Source organism: Melanerpes formicivorus, unplaced genomic scaffold (genome assembly GCF_026170545.1).
Source record: "Melanerpes formicivorus ecotype bairdi unplaced genomic scaffold, bMelFor1.0.p_v2 SCAF_62, whole genome shotgun sequence".
Classification (NCBI taxonomy): Eukaryota; Metazoa; Chordata; class Aves; order Piciformes; family Picidae; genus Melanerpes; species Melanerpes formicivorus.
This window is the reverse complement of record NW_027142414.1, coordinates 1,577,721-1,600,153: the sequence shown is the minus strand read 5'-3', so window position 1 is coordinate 1,600,153 and position 22,433 is coordinate 1,577,721. Positions and strand designations below refer to the sequence as shown.

At 44.4% G+C, this 22,433-nt stretch overlaps 1 protein-coding gene across 9 annotated transcripts in view; it reads right to left on the bottom strand.

Moving 5' to 3' along the window:
• Window positions 1-22,433, bottom strand: part of SMOC1 (SPARC related modular calcium binding 1) — a 184,094-nt gene that overhangs the window by 128,811 nt on the left and 32,850 nt on the right. Inside the window, exon 1 of one of the 9 annotated variants that reach the window (XM_068162119.1) lies at window positions 2,708-2,722. The exons of the other annotated variants lie outside the window; for them this stretch is intronic. The gene's annotated coding sequence lies outside the window, so the exon portion shown is untranslated. Of the gene's footprint in view, window positions 1-2,707; window positions 2,723-22,433 lie in introns of those variants that run through there. 9 annotated transcript variants of the gene reach the window in all.

Sequence of the window (22,433 nt, the reverse complement as noted above, 5' to 3'; positions counted from 1 at the left end):
AAAAAAGGACTGGGCAAGTATTTTCCCAGATACACATCCACTGTATTAGAATAGGACAAAGTACCTAGGCCTTCCAGTATCTGAAGGGGGCCTACAAGAAGGCTGGGGAGGGACTTCTCAGGATATCAATTAGTGATAGGACTAGGGGGAATGGAATGAAGCTGAAGGTGGGGAGATTCAGGCTGGATGTGAGGTGGAAGTTCTTCACCATGAGAGTGGTGAAGCCCTGGAATGGGTTGTCCAGGAAAGTGGTTGAGGCCCCATCCCTGGAGGTGTTTAAGACCAGGCTGGATGAGGCTCTGGCCAGCCTGATCTAGTGTGGGGTGTCCCTGCCCATGGCAGGGCGGTTGGAACTAGCTGATCCTTGTGGTCCCTTCCAACCCTGACTGATACTGCGATACTATGATACCCTTAAACAAAGCTCTTACCAAGTCTGTGATCTACTTCACTCAATATCCTAAAGCCTAGTGAAGTGAAGTCCTTCAGTTCTTAAGACAAAGCCTTAACACACTGGGGGAGCATCACTTCAAAGACCACAAAAGAGCAAACACAAGTCCTAACTGCATTTTAGGCTTATTTTTTATATCATGTTGCAGCTATTTGGGAGTTCTCCAACTTAGACACCCTGAGTAAGTTATCAGAACACAGATTCTACAGTCCACCAGCACATTTAGATGAGAGTAAGTCTTCAAAAGCCTGATGCATAACCTAATCTTCGTTCATTCAGTACAATCTAATAACTACAACTTCCACTGCTTTTATTAATTACTTCCAGAGGTAATTGCTCAGTTTCCAGTTCAAAGCACTTTATATTAAGCATGCAAGAAAGCCATCTCTGAGACACCTTATCAGTATGCTACACACCAATGCATGCACCTCCAAATGGCACAAATGCCCAATTAATTATATCATTAGGCAGGCAGACTATTCAAGTGGAATTAAAGCATCTAATTGACTTTCACCAGCAACACACTGAAGGGAAGTTGAACTACTACATCATTACTAGAAGCCATGGTATATTTAAAGGTCAGATTTGAAGGCAAGAGCCTTGCAAGCAGTTCTGATCTTGAAAATTCTTTAAGGCATACTCCAGTTTTTCTTCTTGGTAGGAAGCAAGTGCAGAGAGGCAATTATGCCACCAAACACCTTTCTACCTTCTCTAGCCATCCCAGGTTTTACTCCTCAAAAGAAAGTGTTAGATAACACACAGGTAACAGCATTCAAAGCTAAGCAACTACTTTAGGACATGAACCAAAGTGTTAGGAGCTCACACCTGTAGCTGACTTGCCCACACAGACCTCCAGCTGCTCCAAGTCCCCAAGTCTGGACAGTCTTCCACTGCTCTTGTGCTGTAGAGCAGTGTGCTTTTTATCTACACAGTGTGAGGTAAAACCTGTTTTACCTCACACTGCTGATGTGGTTCTCTACTGTGCAATTCTGAAAGTGTGTCTTGGCTAGCTTCCCATTTTAATGTCAGAGGATCTGATTATTTTCTTAAAACTCAGGCTCTTATAGAAGGGGATGATCAAACTCTTCTGTAGTGGTCTCCTCAGAGAAGGTTTATTCCCATCATAAAAAGGTAAAAGTACCCACACATCTCACCTCTGGAATGCTTGGCATTTCAAAACATTTAAATAATTCAAGTTAAGAAGTATTTCCTGGATGTTTTCCATCGTTCCTCCTCAAACGGTTACACAGTCCATGTCCCCAGAGTGCATACCTCCAGCTACCTCTTCCTGCAGAGCCAAACACCTGTGTTTGTTATCTGTGTTTTATCTCTGTTCCAGATAACAATCCAGCCATTCCTTGTGCAGTAAAAGCCACTAGAGGGCTTTGACATTTACTCCAAAAAGAGGAGTCAGTTCAAACGACAGGCCTTGCCCTATGCTTAATAGGGAAGTCAAAGACACTGACACTGACTTCCTCCACTCAAGCTCCTCTTCACATAGGGATCACATCACCACTTGGATGCTCATGCATAGAACTAAATGAAAGGTATCCCATGGTTATCATAATTGCCTTAATACAAGATTTGAGCCTTCAGCTTAAGTCAGCAAATCACCTCATCAAGCCACAAATCACATCAACCTCTATCTTCCTTCCCTGGCATACCACTGTGTACATTGGTCAAGTTTTTGCCATCTCATTTCAATTCTGGGTTAGCTTGGAAAGCAACAAGGATTTCTGAGCTCTCTCCATCCCATGTGCAGACAGCAATACCATCTTCTTTTCGAGGCTAAATTCAACACTGCTACACCTTCCACACCTACTTCCCTCATTCCTATCAAGTGCCTTGTTCAGGGTTGCAGACTGAATGCTTTAACAGACTGTTTACATACACCCATGACAGATTTTCACTTTCACATGCTGCAGACCTAAACAAGAACTGAAGGTGACTAACAATCCTGCATTCAGATTTAATAAGCAACAGATGAGCAGTGAAGCCTTACATTCAGATGAATCATCTCACTGTTCTATTTCAAGCAAGTACTTAAATTTTTGACAATGGTGAATAAAAAGCAGCTGTCAAGAACCTTACACAGTGTGGCCCTCAGACATAATAGCAAAGAGAACATAGATGTTAGAAGTCTAAATTAGTGTGCCCCAACTAGACTAAGTCTAGTTCATCAAACCCATACCCAAGGACTCAGTTTCCTTCCCCTATTCAGACAAAGGCCTTTCAGCATATACACAGGGCCAAACTCACCCATCAAAACCTTCTGGAAATTTAGTTTCCAGTGCACCACAGATAACTCTTCCAGGTTCTGAGGAGCCACATGATCATGCCCTCAAGGTGCTGCTCCATATCCAGTTTGAAAGTAGTTTTCCCCAGGCATCACACAGCAATACTGTAACCAATGCAATACAATCACAGAATCAACCAGGTTGGAAGAGATCTCCAAGATCCTCAAGTCCAATCAATCACCCAACCCTACCTAATCAACCAGACCATGGCACCAAGTGCCTCATCCAGTCTTTTCTTGAACACCTCCAGGGACATCAACCCCACGACCACCCTGGGCATCCCACTCCAATGGGCAATCACTCTTTCTGTGAAGAACTCCTAAGATTAAGCCTAAACTTCCTGTGGTGCAGCTTGAGACTGTGTCCTCTTGTTCTGGTGCTGGTTGCCTGGGAGAAGAGGCCAAGACCCACCTGGCTGCAACCTCCCTTCAGGTAGTTGTAGACAGCAAGAAGGTCTCCCCCTGAGCATCCTCCAGGCTAAGCAACCCCAGCTCCCTCAGCCTCTCCTCACAGGGCTGTGCTCCGAACCCCTCCCCAGCTTTGCTGTCCTTCTCTGGACACATTCCAGTAACTCAACAGCTTTCCTAAACTGAGGGGCCCAGAACCACTTTATTCCAGAGGCTGCTTTTTGACCTTGCACAGTTCAGTAAATGCAAGTACAACATGACAAAGTATGCCAGTTTAGAGTGTCTCCAAGCTCACCCACCCAGCTCCATGAAACCCAGAAAATGGTCTAAGATCTAGAGTCACTGGCAAAGGTGATTATCCTTCAGAAGTACATGTAAACAATTTGGATCTATCCACCACCTATGTAACAGGTACGCAGGGAAAGCATCTGGAACAATGGCAGGATAGAAACTAATTCTGATGGCAAGGTTGGGACTTACAAGTCTTACTTTTCCAGGCAGCCAGTACCAGAACAAGAGGACACAGTTTCAGGCCGCACCAGGGGAGGTTTAGGCTGGATGTCAGGAAGAAGTTCTATACAGAGAGTGATTGCCCATTGGAATGGGCTGCCCAGGGAGGTGGTGGAGTCACCATCATTGGAGGTGTTCAGGAGGAGACTTGATGGGGTGCTTGGTGCCATGGTTCAGTTGTTTAGGTGGTGTTGGATTGGTTGATGGGTTGGACGCAATGATCTTGAAGGTCTCTTCCAACCTGGTTTATTCTATTCTATATCACTTCAGCAGAGTTGGAAGATGTATAGTTTTCTCTTCTAGCAAACAAGTTCTTGTAGATAGCCAGTGTGGATGTTTACAGCAAGCCCAGACAATTCTGATACTCAATGATGGCTACACTATGTATAGTGTAGGCAGAAAGTTCTGCCAGCACAGGACACAAGCAAAGTATTTCTGTTAAAAGCAGAGAGATTTGCTTTCAGCTGAAGTCAGCCCAAAACCCCTTAACTGTTCTCACATTGGTCTGCCTCATTTCACATTAGCAAAGAAATAATCTACTGTTGCTTTGAGACATGCCCCATTCAAAGTGTAGGGGGGAAATCCTCCCCCGTTAACAAGCTTTATGGAGAGCCTTAGCCTACTCTATCTTTAAAAAGCTGAAGAAATAGTTTGCCTTACACTTCCTTGGAAGTGAAGTTACTCCTCATGCATGTAAGACTGCTCTTACACTTGGCTGGAACATCATAGCAGAACACTGCAACTGTCAGCACAAATGTGGGTGGAGTAGGTGTCTTCTTATTAGCAGACATTAATATTTGTTCCTATTCTCAGCTATCACAACTCCTGGTGAGTACACACAAGCTCTGCTTTTGCCAAGGAAGAACTTCAACAACAACAAAAACAAATACACAAAACCCACAACTCTTTAGTCTGAACAGAGGGTAGTAAGCACAACGACGTTAGCCTGGCTCCCAGGTGTACTCTGCAGGAAAGGAAAGCAGCGTTTGATCTTTAGAATTTAACTTGCAGCAGAGACTCAGAGTGGCAACTACTTTTTTCACAAGGTTTATGTAATGGGACAGCATTAAAGTTCACTGCTAGCACTTCCAGACTTTGCTTGGAGTTCTTCAGTTCAACTCTATGATTTACTGCAAGTCATGTACCTACCCAGTGTCAGTAAGTTATGTTATTGCCTCTTGCTTAGGACTAAATAGCAGGTGCTACTACTGATGCAGCTATGGATGAAGGGAAGAGTTAAACTAGCCTTTGAAAGCAGTTAAGAAGCTGGGCTTCTGTCACAGCAGCGGTGCACCTACCGTCAAGTTGAGCATCCGGTCGCCAAAAGACAAGTTGCAAGCAGACATGAATTACTGTTTTTATTAATGATTAGCCTTTAAGAAGCTATTTCAAAAGTTAACCTTACTCAATTCACTAGAAGGTTGCATGAAAGAAACAGCTGAAGCAATTACAAGCGTCTTCGTTTGTCAATCACCAGAAGTGCTAAGTCAGTAGGAACAGAAAGAGCCAGCATGATCCACCCCTACAGCTAGCACAGGCTGGCTATCAGGAACTGCACTATTATAACAAGCTCCTACAGCCTAAAAGCTGCCTTCCTTTCAAGATAAACCAGTGCTTCAACCAGGAGGCTCAGACTGCCTCCAGTAGCTGTCCTTTATCCACCACCTTCATCTACAGCTGTCCCTGACCACCAAAGCAAGTGACTAAATCCATCTTCAGCCATTCAATTGTTAGGCAAAGTTTAGGTGTCAGTGCTGCCACAGGAATGACTTGCCTGGCAGCAGGCCAAAGCAACAAGGTCAACACACTTGGATCAGACAATACACTTGGACATGAACTTGGAGACACAAGCTAAAAGTATGAAGGCAGCATAAATAACTGTTTATGGGCCAAAAATCAGACTAGAAACAGGGTGCTGCAGCTTAGGAGTACCCAACCAAGCTTGCTGCCTGTTGCCCTTAATTGCCAACAATCTTAACTGAAGCAGTGATGCTTCTACAGCTAGGATAGACTTGGGTTTTTTTTTTTAAATTGCTTTATTTTATTTAAAGGTTGAGCCTCCCACAAAATTCTGCTAAAAGGCAGCAAGTAATGCAAGAAAGTACAGTTCCATCACTGCTCTAAAGTGTAAGGTCAGTAAGTGCTTGTGAATTATTGCAGGGGCATATCCTTCATGAGGCACTGAGAAACAACTTGATTAAGTCCCAAGCCCTCAGATTAAACTGTTAGAGAAGATGGCTGATTCTGGAAACCTTAAGAGGTCTGTGAGCAAAATGACTAGCTTCTAGCTGTCCAGCAAAACACAGAATTTAAAGGTAACAAGGGAAAAGTTTTTGATCTCAAGCAACAGCAAAAAAAACCACATTTGTTAAGAAATAAGAGAAGTTTTGGTCTTTTGTACAAGTTATTTAAGTAGATAAGTTAAGTATTTGGGCAACAGCTTCTCCCTGAAGTTCCTTCTGTTCAAGTATTTTATATTCCTTTCCACTGTCAAGCACAGAGCACTAGCACTATTACATACCAAGTTTCAGCACTTGCAACTAAGAAGAAAGCTGCTCACAAATGAAAGCTGATGTGAAGTTTTGTCATGATCCTATGCCTCTCTTCTGGCCTCACTGGGCAGCACTGACATAACTAGCGAGGCTTTTTGCTGATAAAGGTCAAACATACTTTCATCAGGGAATCAAAACATGGGAAGCTTTGGGTTTGGATTCTAATGATGCAGAACACCAGATCCAGATGTTATATAGATGCTTCTCTAAGTTTCCAAGGTTGAAGTTTGTCAGGAATTGCAGTATCTGACACTCTTTCAGAATAACTCAGTACCAGGACCAGTAATAGCACTTCTGCCTACCATCAACTGTGTTCTCTTCCAAAAGGGAAAGATGAAAAGCAAACCCCTAGGTTTGGCTGTAACAGCACTGAAGTGTCATGCCAAGACTTTGAGAGGCTCCTCACTGAGCCAGATCTTACAGAAATAAATAGCATCCAGGTGCTTGAATTCCTGTGGGATTTAGCACCCATCACCCACCCAACCCACTGCAAAAGAACTTGCATCAGTTCTGGAGCCCCTATTACAAGAGAGATACGGACATGCTGGAGCGTGTCCAGAGAAGGGCCACGAGGATGATCAGAGGGCTGGAGCACCTCTCCTATGAGGACAGACTGAGGGAGTTGGGGCTGTTCAGTCTGGAGAAGAGAAGGCTCCAAGGTGACCTAATTGTGGCCTTCCAGGATCTGAAAGGGGCCTCCAAGAAGGCTGGGGAGGGACTTCTCAGGATCTCAGGTAGTGATAGGACTAGGGGGAATGGAATGAAGCTGGAGGTGGGGAGATCCAGGCTGGGCGTGAGGAGGAAGTTCTTCCCCATGAGAGTGGTGAAGCCCTGGAATGTGTTGTCCAGGGAGGTGGTTGGGGCACTGTTCCTGGAGGTGTTTAAGCCCAGGCTCGATGAGGCTCTGGCCAGCCTGATCTAGTGTGGGGTGTCCCTGCCCATGGCAGGGGGGCTGGAACTAGATGATCCTTGTGTTCCCTTCCAATCCTGACTGATACTATGATACCCCACAATCTGAAGCATCACTAGTGTGTAGAACCTCAAAGAACTTCAAGTAAGGCGATTAGGCATTCCCCTACTTACTACAGAAGTCACACACATGCCAGCAAATCAGCTATCCACAACCAGTACAGAACTGCAGTACTCTGGAAGCAAAGGCACTCCTATGCAAAAAAGGTGCACAATCAATGCCTTCCTGGGAAGAGAACCTGAAAGTATTCAGTCAACATTAGACTACATCTTCAAGCTTGTTTAGATGCATTTGCATGTTTCACAGCAAAACCATATGCAGCCTCTGTAAGAGATCCACACAGCATTGGATAGGATTGAAGTAGTCGACTTCAGGGCACAACCAGTTTGACTGACATGTGAACTCCACGTTGGTGGTACTTCCAGAAGTACAGGCACATCCATTGCTGACTCTGCTGGAGGCTTTCCAGACCAAGGCAGAACTGCTCCTTCAGCCTGTAGGCTGACAGTGTAGAACTTGGTCTGACTGACTGTGTTGGGTCTCCATGTCTCAGTTTAAGTCCACACAGCCAGCAACAAAGCATCAGGCAAGCCACTCAGTCACTCCCACCCCCTTCCAGTGGGATGGGGAGAAAACACCAGGAAAGGCTTCAGAATTGAGACAAAGGAAGTACACTCACCAGTTATGGTCATGGACAAAAAGACAAATACAACTTGGGGGGGGATGTTAAAAATCAATTTAATCTAAACAACAAAACCACCATCAATTCACCAATAAACCAGAGCAGAAAAGTGAGAAAAACCCCAGATGATAGGAAATGCCTTCCCAGACTCCCCTCTGCTCCCAATTCACTACCTCCTCCCGCTTCCAGTGGCGGACAGGGACAGGGAATGGGGGTTGTGGTCAGCTCCAGGATGTTCTGTGTTGTTTCTACCATTCCTCCCTCCTCAGGGAAAGGACTCCTCACAGTCCTCCCCTGTGGCAATGCTGCCACAGGAAACAGTCCGCCACAAAATTCTCTCACCAGCATCTTTTCAGCGGGCTGCAACCCTCTGCGCAATTAACTACTCCAGCACTCAGCAATGGCCACCTTCAGGAGCAGTCCCCTGATTTGATATGGGGTCTGCAGGTGGGATTCTGCCCCTACTGCTGCTCTTTAAAGACTGCACAGGGTCAACCTCCCATCTCACAGAATCACCAAGGTTGGAAGAGACCTCAAAGATCATCGAGTCCAACCTGTCACCACAGACCTCATGACTAAACCATGTGCCACGTCCAATCCCCTCTTGAACACCTCCAAGGATGGTAACTCCACCACCTCCCTAGGCAGCACATTCCAATGATGAACAACTCTCAGCATGGGCTGAAGAGGAATGGCTGCCCTGGTGTGCCTCACCTCCTTCACTGACCTTGGTGTCTCTCAGGTGCTACCCTCTCCAGAACAAAAGAGCACAGCTAACAGGATATTCCCCTCAAACACATTATTGCAGAGGCACTGATTGGCTCAGTCTTGGCCAGAGGCAGGTCTCAATTGGAACTGAGGGAGCTTCTCAAAGCTTCTAACAGGACCCACACCAGTTGCAGCATGGTGCAGAAGTGGCCTCTGTAAGAAGTCAGGGGCTGCCCTGTGCTGGACACAGCTGGTTCCACAACATACCCACTGAAGACCAAAGGTGAGACCATGAGCCAAAGTGGTGGTGCTTCTGAAAACAGTCCAAAGGCAAAATGTCACATGACAGGGAGAGAAGCAAGAAGCCACTGTATGAATGAGGTCAGAGAAGGAAGAGCTCTAGGTGTCAAAGCAGAGGTTCTTCTACAGCCCATACATGACATCAAGGTGGATCAGTGTAGTGGGCTGAAATTTCCCCCAGCATTAACATTTAAGCCAGACCAGCTCAGTAAGAAGGAAATAAAGCTGTATTTACAAGCAAAAAAATACACTCTACAATGGAATGCCAGGTATTGCCCTGCAGCCTGTGGAGAGGATGCCATGCTACAACCGTTGGACCTACCTTGAAGGAACCTGCAGCCCTCAGAGCCCATGATGGGACAGATTGGGGCTTTTTCCTGAAAGACTGCAGTCCACACAAGAGATCCATGCTGGTGCAGGCAAAAAAAAAAAAAACCAGTGATGAGGGGTCTGGCAGCTGGGCAAGGTCAATCAACACCACCAGCAAGGAGAAAAGCACAAACCTTTCCAGCTTGCAGATTTTAGGCACCAATCTCACTTCAGCAAATAACTCTCCCCATACCATTCAGTCCTGTGGATAACTCAACTCATTAGGAGATAACTGTAGCATAAGTAAGCAATAGGGATCATTTGAAATCTAAGGAAGGAAGCTTTCCCTGGCATAAATTAATGTCAGCAAATCAAGGAAGGGAAAGAATTGAAAATTAAGTGAATGCAAATGATTACAGTTCTGTTTTATCCTGTCACATTGACCCAGTCAGAGGTTGAGGAAAACTGTTGACCTTTCAGACTGATAAAGAAACATCTGCCTTTTGTTTTTCTTTTCTAGCCTTAGAGTTTATACTGCAATTACCAGAGGATTCCAAGCTTCAAGTAAGACAGACACTTGCCACTTATTCATTCAGACCTCCCTACGTGCCTCTTTCATAGTTTGTAATGTTTGTTGAATCACTGCCATTTGAGTTTTAAACTGGGATGATTTTATAATCTCAGTCAATTTCCATAAAAGACTTCCCCCAAAGGAGAAAACACACTTCAAGGAAAGCTTTCTACAAAGTCAGGCTCACCATCTGAAAGCAGATTGTCCAATTAAAACTGTTTAAGCCGAGCAGCCTCTGCATACAGCGCCAGATTTATCATAGATGTTACCCTATAATACATCCAGAATGATTCCCAAAAGCCAGCTGTATACTCTAACCATGATGAGCTGTGAATAAGATGACAGTAGATACCACCAGGTATTTTCTGGGCAGAAAACTAAGAGACATGTCTCTCTCTAAAGTAAGAGGAAACTTTCTGATACTTGCCCTGTACTTCAGGAATTTAGGCCTCCAAGTCAAGTACTCAAGATGAATAGAAGCCAGACAGCAGCTTGACAAGAGGTTCACTTAGAGTTGAAACTGCAGCCCAGCAACTGCTTTATCACCAAACATAACAACAGAGCTGGGGAACGAGGAGGAAGAAAATACTCTCTACTCTTCAGGAAATAAATTCTTCCTCAAACCCCGCCCCCTGCCTATTTTAAGGTTTCCTCTCTTCATAGCCATCACATCCTGATTGTAATTTAGTATAGGGCATTAACTAAACAAGCTTCATCAGTGTCAGCATTTATAAATGCTGTCTTCAGTTAGCATCTTGTTGAATCCAGCACTGACTTCACTCAGATGCTTTCTGTAAACACTGCCTAGCGCTGGTGTCAATCACCTGGCAATAAAACAGATGCCAAGAGTCTCTTGTATTTTTACATCAGCATCTGCTAGGTGAAACAAAAGCCACTAGCAAGTCCCACTAAAACAATATTAGATAAGCATGGCTCTACCCATCAGAACACTGGCATGAGATTTAACAAGATTATCTCTTCTCACTTGATCCTAATTGGTTGCCTTAGGAAATGCATGGATATGCATGAACATTAGTCTACCATACGGTGAAGAGTTGACATGCTTGGCTTAGGTTGTTTGTAGTAATTCCTAGGTTTGCTTTCTAATAAATACTAACCAGAGTACAGCCAAAGATAACACCCTGTTTTGTCCTTTTAATCTAAGCTGACCTCATCATGTCTATCATCAACCTTCTAGCACTTCCCAAATACAAGTGCTTGTAATCTCCATGGCTTCATGCAAGGTGAAGACAAGGAAGGAGAAGTGAAAGTCTCTTTAGCTTTTGCTCTGACATGCTGCACTTAATCATTGCACTGAAAGGTTGGTTACACCTCTACACCTGAGAAGAGTTTATCAAAGCTGAACAAACTGAAAGACGACATGTCAGGTGGAAAATGTATGTTCAGTTTAACTTGATTTACTGCCCCAGTGATTTCCAAAGAAAAGCATGAATTCCTGAAGTAGGACTCACCTTTGCCAGAAGGAAGGCTTCAGGCAAGGTTCAGCAAGAACTACCAAGTTCAGAACTGTTCTCCCACTCCTTGCCCTGCCCGAATAGAAGCAGCACAGACAGGGAACATATCTTGGAGGGTATAGAGCAGACTTTGACAAGAGTCTGGACATAAGGTAAAAGTTAGTTAGAAGGTTTTTGTCTGTAGGTATTGTCAGGGGGACACTATCAGCAGGCTGGTTAACTTGGAAGAAGTTGTAGAGGAAGGTCTGCACCTAAGGTCAGAAGTGGACATCTTAAGGCAAGCAACAGTAAGCTAAGAGTTGCATAAGACACCTGAGAAGGTATCAAGTTTAATAGAAAGAACAGATAGTGAGACAAGATACCTGCTTTTTAACATAGGGAACTCAATATTCTTTGATAAAGAGGAAAATATGCTGACAGCTGAAGTTAGACTGTTGTGCTGTGATTCACTCAACAGCACAAGCTAAGCTTCAACTATAATTGAATCCTTCTCTTTGCAAACTGCATCAGATTTTCCGACTGATCCCTTCCCATCTCTTCTGGAGCGCCTGGTGAGGGGGAAGTCTCCAGGTTATGTGAAGCAATTGTGGAAGCTTTTCTGGTTTGAGTTTATCTTCATGCCACCAGAACTAGAAGCATATCTTGGAGGTAAATTCTTAGAGTTCCAACAGGAAACTTCAAAACTTAGTTTACTTCTGACACTCACCAGCTATTCAGCCTAGATCAGAATCTCAAATGCTTGGGCTCAAATTGTACTTGCCTCATAACTGGGTCAATTCCAGAGATGTTGAAGGGCAAGTTTTAAGAATGCTCAAATTTACTCAAGTGTGACAGATTAATTTCTTTTTTCTCCCACTCAGTTCCAATTTCAGCACTAAAAAACCCTAGTGTGCTGGTAAACACACTGAGTTTTTCCTGAAGTCAGCCTCACAGGTGAGACTCAGTTTGGGAGCTGGGGCTTCATTGAATTTTGAACTACTTTTAATGCAAGAACCACACACAAATGAATCATGACAGCTTCATCCTCCTAGGGTAAGAGCTAACACAGCTACACATTACAGGTGTTCATACTCTGACAGATTTCACAAAACAGAGCAGATGAATTAAAGTGCTTTGTCCTGTGGGTGCTTTTCCATCCAGAGCAGAAATCTGCAAACCACACATTGCAGAATGTTTGAGCAACAACTGGTTTCAGTTCCAACGCTGCTGCCAAAGTGCTTCAGGTAAAGAAGCCCTTCTTTCTTTTGTGGTAAAGAAAAGCTCATCTTCTTTCTGTTCTCAGGCCAGGTAATTTAGAACTACTTTAGGTATCTATCATTCACAATAAAACTCCTGAAATTCAGATAGCCTCATTGGCAACTGATAAAGATATGAAAAGCATCATCAGCCCTAGTTTCACACTGAAGGCTTCCCACCCCCCATCCTATTCACCATCAGGAAGCACCTATACTAGTGACAACATGGCAAAAAATTTAACTTGACTATTTATTTAAAGCTCTAGCAGCCACCATCTTTAGCTTAAACAGAATCCTGATTTTTCAGAGTGTGCACATCTGATAGGTGAGCTGTGAAGTTCAGGAGAGTTCCTGCTGCTAGACTTTAACAACTTCTGCAAGCTTTAAGAAGGGTAGTAGCTTAGGTGACAGCTCAAGTAGAGCAGAACACAAATTTTATGCCTTTTTTTTAAATGCCAACACACTTGTTGCTTCAAGTGAACTGAAGAGAGGACAAAAACTGGTAGCCTTGCAAAACTTAAGACATCCAGAATTCTTTGGATCCAACTGGCCTACTTCAGTGTAAGAGTCCCTACCTGGAAAAAAACCAAACCACACCACACCAAACTAAAAACCACCACACCCTACACAAAGGGTTTAACCATCACCACTGAAGCACATTTATGTGCATTTCGTAAATGGCTGTAGAAATTGCAGCTACTACTCCTACAGTTTAAGATTGAACTGGGGAAGAGTAAAGAGTGCAAGACCAGCTACTGCCACTGAAAGAACCGTGTCGCCTCAATGCAGCACAGCATTACTAGCTCTACAGAGCATGGAGCAAGCTAAAGCCTATAGAAGACAGATTTGATTTTCAATCCTGCGTCCAAGTGTACAAGTCCCGCTCCTAAAAATACTGGCTGTACCTTTATAATAGTAAAAGATGGCTTGTAGACACTGACAAAGTTAGAGGAATGCTGTCAGCAAGCCTGATAGAATTGAATAAACCAGGTTGGAAGAGACATTCGAGATCATCTTGTCCAACCCATCATCCAACACCATCTAATCAACTAAACCATGGCACCAAGCACCCCATCCAGGCTCTTCCTAAACACCTCCAGTGATGGTGACTCTACCACCTCCCCAGGTAGCCCATTCCAATGGCCAATCACTCTCTCTATGAAGCATTTCTTCCTAACCCAGTCTAAACCTCCCCTCGTGCAGCTTGAGACTGCATTGTAATGCATTTCTTCAATGCTTATCTCCTTACGGAAAGCACAAGCCCTTCAATAGGTGGCACGGCCACCAGCTGCCACTGAAATAGCTCCTTCCACTATTTGCTATTATCTATTCATCTGCCATCACTTCAGATTATGTCTATAAAGATGCAGGACAGCTTTTAAGGCCTTTCGGTACAGCAGCATCATTCTCTTAGAGCCAAGAAGTAAGGTGATGAACTTGCACATATGTGCAGCACCCTGGAAATATCCTGTCCCATGGGAGCCACTTTCAAAAGCTAAGTTAAAGCTCTAGCTTTAATAGAGTTCTGCATTTAGCACAATTTTCAGAAATATTGCAGATGCATTGCATCTAACTGAGGTCAAATAACATCACCAGCAGCGGTCCTAAAGAATCCAACTGGCTGCAGCCTACTACAACAGCAGGAAGATACAGCAGCAGTGCTGCATTACTGCCTTACACCAGATCCCACACCTGACAGAACCCCAAAGCCTTGGAGGTGGACAGTGGTACTCTCTAAGTTAGGAGGGTGGAGCCGGTTCTCCTAGACTTACATATTTTTAGATGAAGACAAAACAGGAAACAAGAAGTCAATCCCTAGAACTGTGCAGAAAGAAAAGCAGTGTTCATTGCAAGAACAACCCTGCTCATTTTATACATACAATTTTTTTATGGAGTTAGAAGTACTTTGCTTCCACTACAACCAAGAAATGTACACGTTAAAACTCACCCCTCCCTGGCAAGTTTGGAGCAGATTATGCTCTAGAGTCCCAGACACATACAATTTTAAGAGCTACTTTTGCACACAGCTTATCTATTTCTGCCACACTCGGGTGCCCACTTTTAGGTACAGCAGCAGAATGAGCAGAGGAAGAAGCCAAATGCAAAACTCAAGGCAGAAGCCAAGGAGACTTACCACCATTTTGTATGGTAACTAGACCCAAATTAGAATTAGCTGCTTGGTTTAAACAGAAACCCCTTTATGTGGCCAGTATCCACAATCTCCAACTCATTTAATATCCTTCACTTGGAAATTACACCCAAGAGCTTTTTAGTCCTTAACTTTTACATCATTCCACCGAGTATTTGTTTAAGCCTAAGTGCAGACTGCATGTAAATCTGCTTCAAAGAAATGGGAAGGGAAATGGTTTGATGTATCAGCTACAGTAGGCTCTTTAATCTTCATGCTACACCAATCTATGCTGCAACAAAAGATTATCATCCCATCTGCTTCTGACTAGTGTGTAGCTGGTACACACAGAAGCAAGATCTTGAGATAGTGTACATCTGGACATCTTTCCTAGGCATGTCTCTGCTGTACATTAAAGGATACCACCACCTTTATTTACCAGGTGTTTTCATTTCAGGATGCTTCCTTATCTAATTGATTCCTAGTTCACTCCCCCTCTGTAGGGAGGGAGCCACACCGCTGCTTCTGCAGCCCGAGAAGCAGCCATCAGTCTGCTCAGTTTCACAGTGGCCACAGAACAAAAGGTAGTTAGTTACCTTTACATTAAGGCTGTATATCAGAATGGTTTAATTTACTGAGCTAAAGTATTAGAATTAGAACTGAAGGATCAGATGATCTCATTTTTAGAAATAAACAGCTCCTAACCCAGTATTCTGGAACTCCACAACAGCATAGTATGTGCAGTACTCCATGCACCACAACAAGCTTCAGTGCAGCAACTAAGACAGTGGACCTTTCTCATTAGAAGGCAGAGTATGGCTTCAGCATGCAATTTAAGTGATTGATCTCAGTCATGGAACAGGGTAGAGAACAAGGATGGATAACATTTTCCACATTCCTTCTGGTCTGTGACCTAGCTAATGGGAACAGAGGACTGGTAGCCAAGAGAAACTCAGAAACAGAATCTGTCCACTAAGTGTTTGGAACCTCTCCTCCCTATTCGAGGATCAGCACTTCCCTCTGGATATGATTCCAATTATCATTAACTGGACCAGCAGCCAGGAAAATTCTCAGAAAAGCAAGTTAGTTGATCTGTCCTACTCCCCCATTTTCCTTATTCCTACGCACCTTCACTCCCTATGATTCTTTTTCTATCAGAATCTCACCCAGGAGAAAGCCCTTAACTTCCCCAGACCCTCAACCTCAGCTTGAATCAAACATCTCACTGTCAAGGAAGAGCAGGCAGCTTCCACTCTAAGGAGGGTGAAATGATATTATTTCACTTTGTCACAAGACTCAGAACAGGGAAAATTGTTAGGCAAATGCTCTTTCAGCAGTGGATCAAATATAATCTGTGTCCAGTTCTGGGCCCCTCAGTTTAGGAAGGACATCAAGACACTTGAACGTGTCCAGAGAAGGGCAACAAGGCTGGGGAGAGGCCTTGAGCACAAGCCCTATGAGGAGAGGCTGAGGGAGCTGGGATTGTTTAGCCTGGAGAAGAGGAGGCTCAGGGGAGACCTCATTGCTCTCTACAGCTACCTGAAAGGTGGTTGTAGCCAGAAAGGGGTTGGTCTCTTCTCTCTAGCAACCAGCACCAGAACAAGAGGACACAGTCTCAAGCTGTGCCAGGGGAAGTTTAGGCTCGAGGTGAAGAGAAAGTTCTTCACCAAGAGAGTCATTGGAATGAGCTGCCCAGGGAGGTGGTGCAGTTTGGTACTCTATGGCACTTACCTGCATACTACTGTTCTGCTCACATGAATGTTCTTTATCCAGAGGCAGCAGCTTCTCATCAAGAACTCTATCTCCATCTCAGGAGAGGATTCTGGGTGTCCACGGCAGAGCAGGCTACCTGCCTACACACACCAGTTTCTGTATGGTTTCTTCCACCTGCAGGGATGAGTCTGCCAGCAGCACTGATGGGTAGTTTGTCTAGGTTTTGCTGCCAGACTCTGACTAAACCCTGAGCCAACTTCTAACCATGAAACCTCCATTCCTATGGTAACTAGTGTTATTTTCCCATCTTTAGACACAGGTGCTTCCCCTCAAGGTCTGAGTTTGCTCTCATTTCTCACCTACCACTCACTTCCGTGCACAGCTACATGCCACTCCAAATGTGAACACCTGTCAGGGGGCTCTCAAGAGCAGCTGGTTCAGCCACAAGCCAGTGGGAGGCAAGAATGCACAAACCCAACACACAGGTATGATCTCCCAAGCAGGCTACAGCTGGGAAACTGGCAGGGAGGTCCAACAGTGCAGGCAGTTGAAGACTTACAGAGGCTTCTAAGTCACTGCTCTAAGGAGAGAAGCACAACTGCCCCAGAGAGGCCAGCATATGAACATCTGACAGGACAGCCTTCCACTAAGACTGCTACTCCAGGGTGCTTCAGGCACCCTAGAATCATCCAGCCCAGGTCAGTCTGAAAGCTACCCTCAAAGGGACACAGAACAGCATGTATCCTTTTATAAGCCAAAGTCTGTTTGCTCCATCACTCCTCCCCACGCTGTAGGAACTGTGCTTACAGCATGCAGGTCATACACGTACTCAGGTAGTGCAGGCTTTCCTCAGAGCAGTTCTTGGAGGAGGTCATAACTAAATTTGTCTCCTTAATTCCACAAGGAATAGCATTTGTGAGTGGGTAGGCCTGCTGCACAGGGCAATGGAGCAGATGATTCTTAAAAATGCCCATGAATATGACTGATGCTGTCTACAGTGTTACCACAGCATCCCACAGGGGTCTAAGTTGCATCAGGAGACTAGTGTGATAGGGAGAAAAGCCATCCAGGACAGGAGCCATAAGCCTGATTTCAAGGGAAGGCCTCATCCTGAGGGACCAGACTGCTCTCAGGCTGAAGAGCTGCTGATAGCCTACATGAAGTCACATACAAAGAGCTCCTTTGTATGGTGGGTGGTTGTTTTCAAGCTTTACACTCTGGTGTGACTGGCTGTGATCTCCTCTTGTTATTCTCCAATAGCTACAATGATTAAAACAAAAAAGAAAGAAAAAAAGGCAGTTGCACTCTCAGTCATCACCAGAAGGGCTTCAGTGCCAAAATACTTTCTCCTACAGGCAGTAAAGCCACCACACAGAAAGCTTCACAGGCTCAGGTGTAAGCTGCTGAATGCACACCTTAACTCCTCATGTGAGAGTCACATCCTAGTAACTTCTCTGTGAAAGCAAGCATCTTACACTGGCCTTACCCAGAAAGCTCCAGTGCAGAAGCAATTCACCTACAGCAGAGGCAGCCCTCAGTGTTAGGGCAAGAGCCTCACAAATGGAAGAGCTCAAAGAAGCACAGGAAGCTTAGAGTCCTACCAGTGCAGCAACAGTAGTTAAGCTTGCAACAACCACCACCAATAAAAAGGTCTTCCTAGTTTAAGATGCAAGGTACCACATCTGCTTCTCTGCCAGAGTTTCACTTGATGACACAACAGTAAACTACCATGACTACACACCAAGCTTGGTGAAAGATCTGCTGTGCCACAAAATCCCTGGACAATGGTGCCAGCATCAGAGAGCTTGTGTGTGGCAGCTGCTGGGGAGTTCTGACAGGAAGCCATCAGGCTGTCACACAGCAGGCTATGTGTGACAGTCAGCACAGCAGCCTTCAGGGATTAGCCTCAGTTTCACCTGTATTGCCTCTGTTTAGCTTTCAACGTGAGCCTGAAGTTTATTGTGTAACACTTAACTGCTCTGTCAGATGTGCCAGCCCCAGAACTGGGAATTCAGCAGCCAAGAAGCAGACAAATGGGGGTTTGTTTGTTTAGGGTTGTTTTTTTTGACATAGTAATGTCACAATTAGCTCGAGATGGCAGGATAAGAACATCTGAGATATTTAAACAGCAGTATTAATATTTCAGAGCTACTACAGCACCGAAATGAAGTTTACAGTCATCTTACCAATTGCTTCAGGCCATCTGGAAATGAAAGAAGCCAAGACAGCATCTGCTCTGCAGTGATGGCAGTGGAGATTACCTTAGCACATGACTACTGCTAGAAACTTGAAAACTAGTCCAAGAGGTTATCACTGTACATGTTCCACCAGCTACAAAGCTTGCCGCCGCCGCCACCAGCAGAAGTACACGAGCAGCTTCTTTTTCCTGCGTCAAATCTCCTGGTGGCCAGAAACCTTTCCTCAGCAGAGGTCACCGACATGGCTACTCTCATAGCCAGCTCAGGCAGCTAAAACACAAACTCCAAGACCACACAGAGCAAGTCAGATGCTACAGTGTTTTCCTTTCTAGAACATGACCTGCTGTTCCCACACTAATGCATTGGAATGTGATGTTTCAATATCCTCCTACAAGAACTAATCCTGATCCTCAGCACGGTTGCATAATGTATAAAAAGCAAGGCAGACCACTCACTTTCATACACATCAGGGAATTCAGCTGTCTAAGATCTAAATAAGAACAAGGAGAAGCACAAATAATTAGTACACCTCCATATAAAATTAAAGCTCCCACATAGGCAAGAATATTTCACCCAACCAAAGCAGAGCACCTGTAGCCAAAAGTATTTGCCATTGAGCAGCAAGTCTGTCCTGTGAGGGGTGCTTACTCCTTCCTTAAAATGAGTCTCTCCATCAGTAAGGAAAACTAAGACACTGAAGTCCTTCTGTTGTTGCTTGTCAGCGTAGACTTTTCAGTAGTTCAAAGACACACGAGTCAGTCATTGAAAAACTAAGTTTCACTCCTCTGTTCTACATCTACTCCACATGGAGCCCTTTGCTTTATATTTTTTTCACATGCCCTTTTCTGGTTTTTGTTCCCCACCACAAAGAACAGCCACACAAATTTTAGTGGAGCATGTGTAGAGACACCTGCTTTGTGGAACCCTCCCAGCAGGGCTGCAGTGAGAACACACTGCAGATATATAGCACAAGCTGCGATGCTGCTTGCTCCTCCAGAGGGGATGGCAAAGCTACAGGATCCTTTTCAGCACTTTTTACCAGGGTTCTTATTTGGAGTTCTAACTAGTAGCCAGCTGCAGAAGGGAATGCACACTGCTCTGTGGCACTCCAATTTATGCATCTGGATCTGTGGGGATCTTCATAGTTTTACTATCTACTACTTTCCCAATAGCACTGAACTGGAAGGCTCCCTCATCTCCAACTGGAGTGCCTCTCAAGGAGGAATAAGGCATGTTTCCATGCACAAAACTAGGAAGAAAGTTAGTTCTCTGCCATAAGTGGAGCAAGCTGGTAACAGTCACACATCATACTAAAAAAGTAGGGGGCCTCCATAGACCTATCTTTGAGCTAGGAAGACAAAGGTCACAATTTGTTGTCCAGATGAGGGAAAACAGAGCTCAGTTGCACAATCTATTCAATCTGCTATAAACAGTACTGCTCAAATACAACACATGGTAAGAGATGCAGGAGCCAGCCCAAGTCAAGCTTCCCATCTATCCCTTTGGGGTCAAAGAGGGGGAAAAACAGCACTTGTCACACAACTCCAGATGTCATGCCAGCAGAGAGAATGTGACTGGAAAGCAAAGCCTGATTGTCTTTTTCCAGAAGGCAACACTTTTCAAACATTTGCTAAGCATAGTGCTCCTCACAGCTACAACAGCAGAAGCAACCGAACAACTGCATAACACAGCAGATCATCTAGAGTCTGTCAAGTGAGGAAACAAGTCACACAACAGCCTTGGGCTTCCAAGTTATTTCTAGAACATCCAAGAGATCATTTCACTTGGGACAGTTGTTATTTAGTTTCAGTGGGCCACAGCATATGTACAAAAGCCAGATGTTTCCTACAGGTCATTGATGCTCCCCAAGTGTAAAGGATTCATGTAACTGCCCACAGTATTACTGTAACAGGAAACAGCAAGCTTTGTACATCATCTGAGAGCCCACAGTACCTCAGTAGGCCAGTTGATAGTAGATGCACTTGTTATTTACTTTGGTATTCAAACAAACATAACTCACTTCATCCAGAAGTTGGATCCCTTATTGGCATAATAGATGTAGATAACCTAAGACTACTGAAGAGAAATCAGTGTTTCATCATTTTCTGCAAACAAGCAGCAAGCCATACTCCTCTATTTATACATTCAGAGGCAGTCCCGGCTGCCCAGCTTAGCAACACCACCACAGTAGCAAGGGAAACACAAGGAGAAAGATCAAGAGCTTGCTTCATGCATTACTGCCGCTCATTTAAACTCACTGAGTAGGATTCAAACCTACTGCTCACCTTTAAAAGCATTTAATCTCCCAAACAGCTTAGTTCTAACGCTTACCATACAGAACAGAGCATGAACGGGTAACCATCTATAGGCTCAGACCCCAGAACTGCAATGACACACCCCTACCCCCTCATCCAGGGTGTGTTCCTGACAGAAATATGCTCCTGATCACAAGTCAGCATAAAAACCACTGGTATAACTGAGTAATCATAGTTTAAATAAATTAAAGAAGCTTCTTGTGTACATTGGAGTCTAAAACGTGGCACCTTTATACTAATGACAACTTTACAGGCAATATCTAATCACCAGGGGAGCTGAAGCTCTGGGGCTTATGATATTGATCAACGTGGCTACAAACAAATATGCTAAACTCTCCAGCCTCACGTGGGCCTAAGCATGTCACTCAGAAGGGTGAGAAAACAGGCTCCTCAGAAGCTCACAGCCTTCCAGTTAAGAGCTTGTAAGTTAAAAACTTTAAAGCACATCTTTCTACAGAACTGAAGACATAGGTGAGACGTACTGCTCCCCAGTCATGAAGGGGAAAACAGCAAAGTCAGAGAAACAGCAAAGTTGGTTCACTTACTCCAAGCAAAAAAGTAAATCAGTAGTCCTTTGTACAGGGCTTTCCACTCTCCTGAAGTAGCTGGTATTCCAAAGACAGCACAGCACAGGGAGCAGTTAAAATGTCTGGTGAAGTGCAGTATATAAAAATGGCACGTATAGAGCCTGTTTGATAGACAGGCTCCTTGTGCAATTATTCACTACCCTCAGGAATTTTTTATTTGGTTCTTTGTTTCACTTGCTCTTAATCAAAGCACTTAGATACCAGTGCTGATGAAGGGCCCTAGTCATCCAGCGAGACTCTTGCATATCACCTCAAAGCTCCTCTCTATTTGGCACCACTCCAGTTTGGAAGTTTATGCTCGATGTCAGGCAATACAGATATATGCATAGGCACTCTTATGTTTCCCCATCATTTAAAGCAGGTTTCCAAGAATTTATGGCACACACTAGTTCTGATCTGCCACATTCTAACAGTCGCTGTTACACATCTGGCCATAAAAGAGGCTACACAGCACAGCTGAACAGAAGGACACCAGTGCCTCCAGTATAATTTCCATATCTCTGTGAGGCATTTAGTAGTCATCTCACTCAAACAGCACTTCTACTAAAAAAGAACATTGCACTGAAGCCCCTTATTGTTATACTTGGGCTGAGCAGGGATTCCAAAGACTCCTGCTCTTGCCTAACCATGGTGTAAGTTAATTAGGTACCACATTTCATAGCATTTTAGACTGATCAGTCAAGAATGCACATGGTCAACGCATCCAACACGCCTGCAGAGAGATCAAGTTTTTCCACTTCCCCAGAGCTGTGCCTTCAGCGCAGCATTGGCTGAAGAACAGCTACTGTTTTGCAGTTTTGTAATTTAAAGCTCTGCTGCTACTCCGTAGTGGTGCTGCAGCCGTAACATTAGCTCACAGGGAGGACCATATTTAGAAAAGATGTTGGGTTCTCCCCCAGAGCAATGTAATAGTTTGGTAAGTGAAATTAACAGCCCCAGCAAGAGTCAAACATTGTCAGATTAAAAACACAGAGCTAGACTCCTACGGGGCGAAGTCTGGGCTGAGGGCATTGAGCTTTATTGCAGGG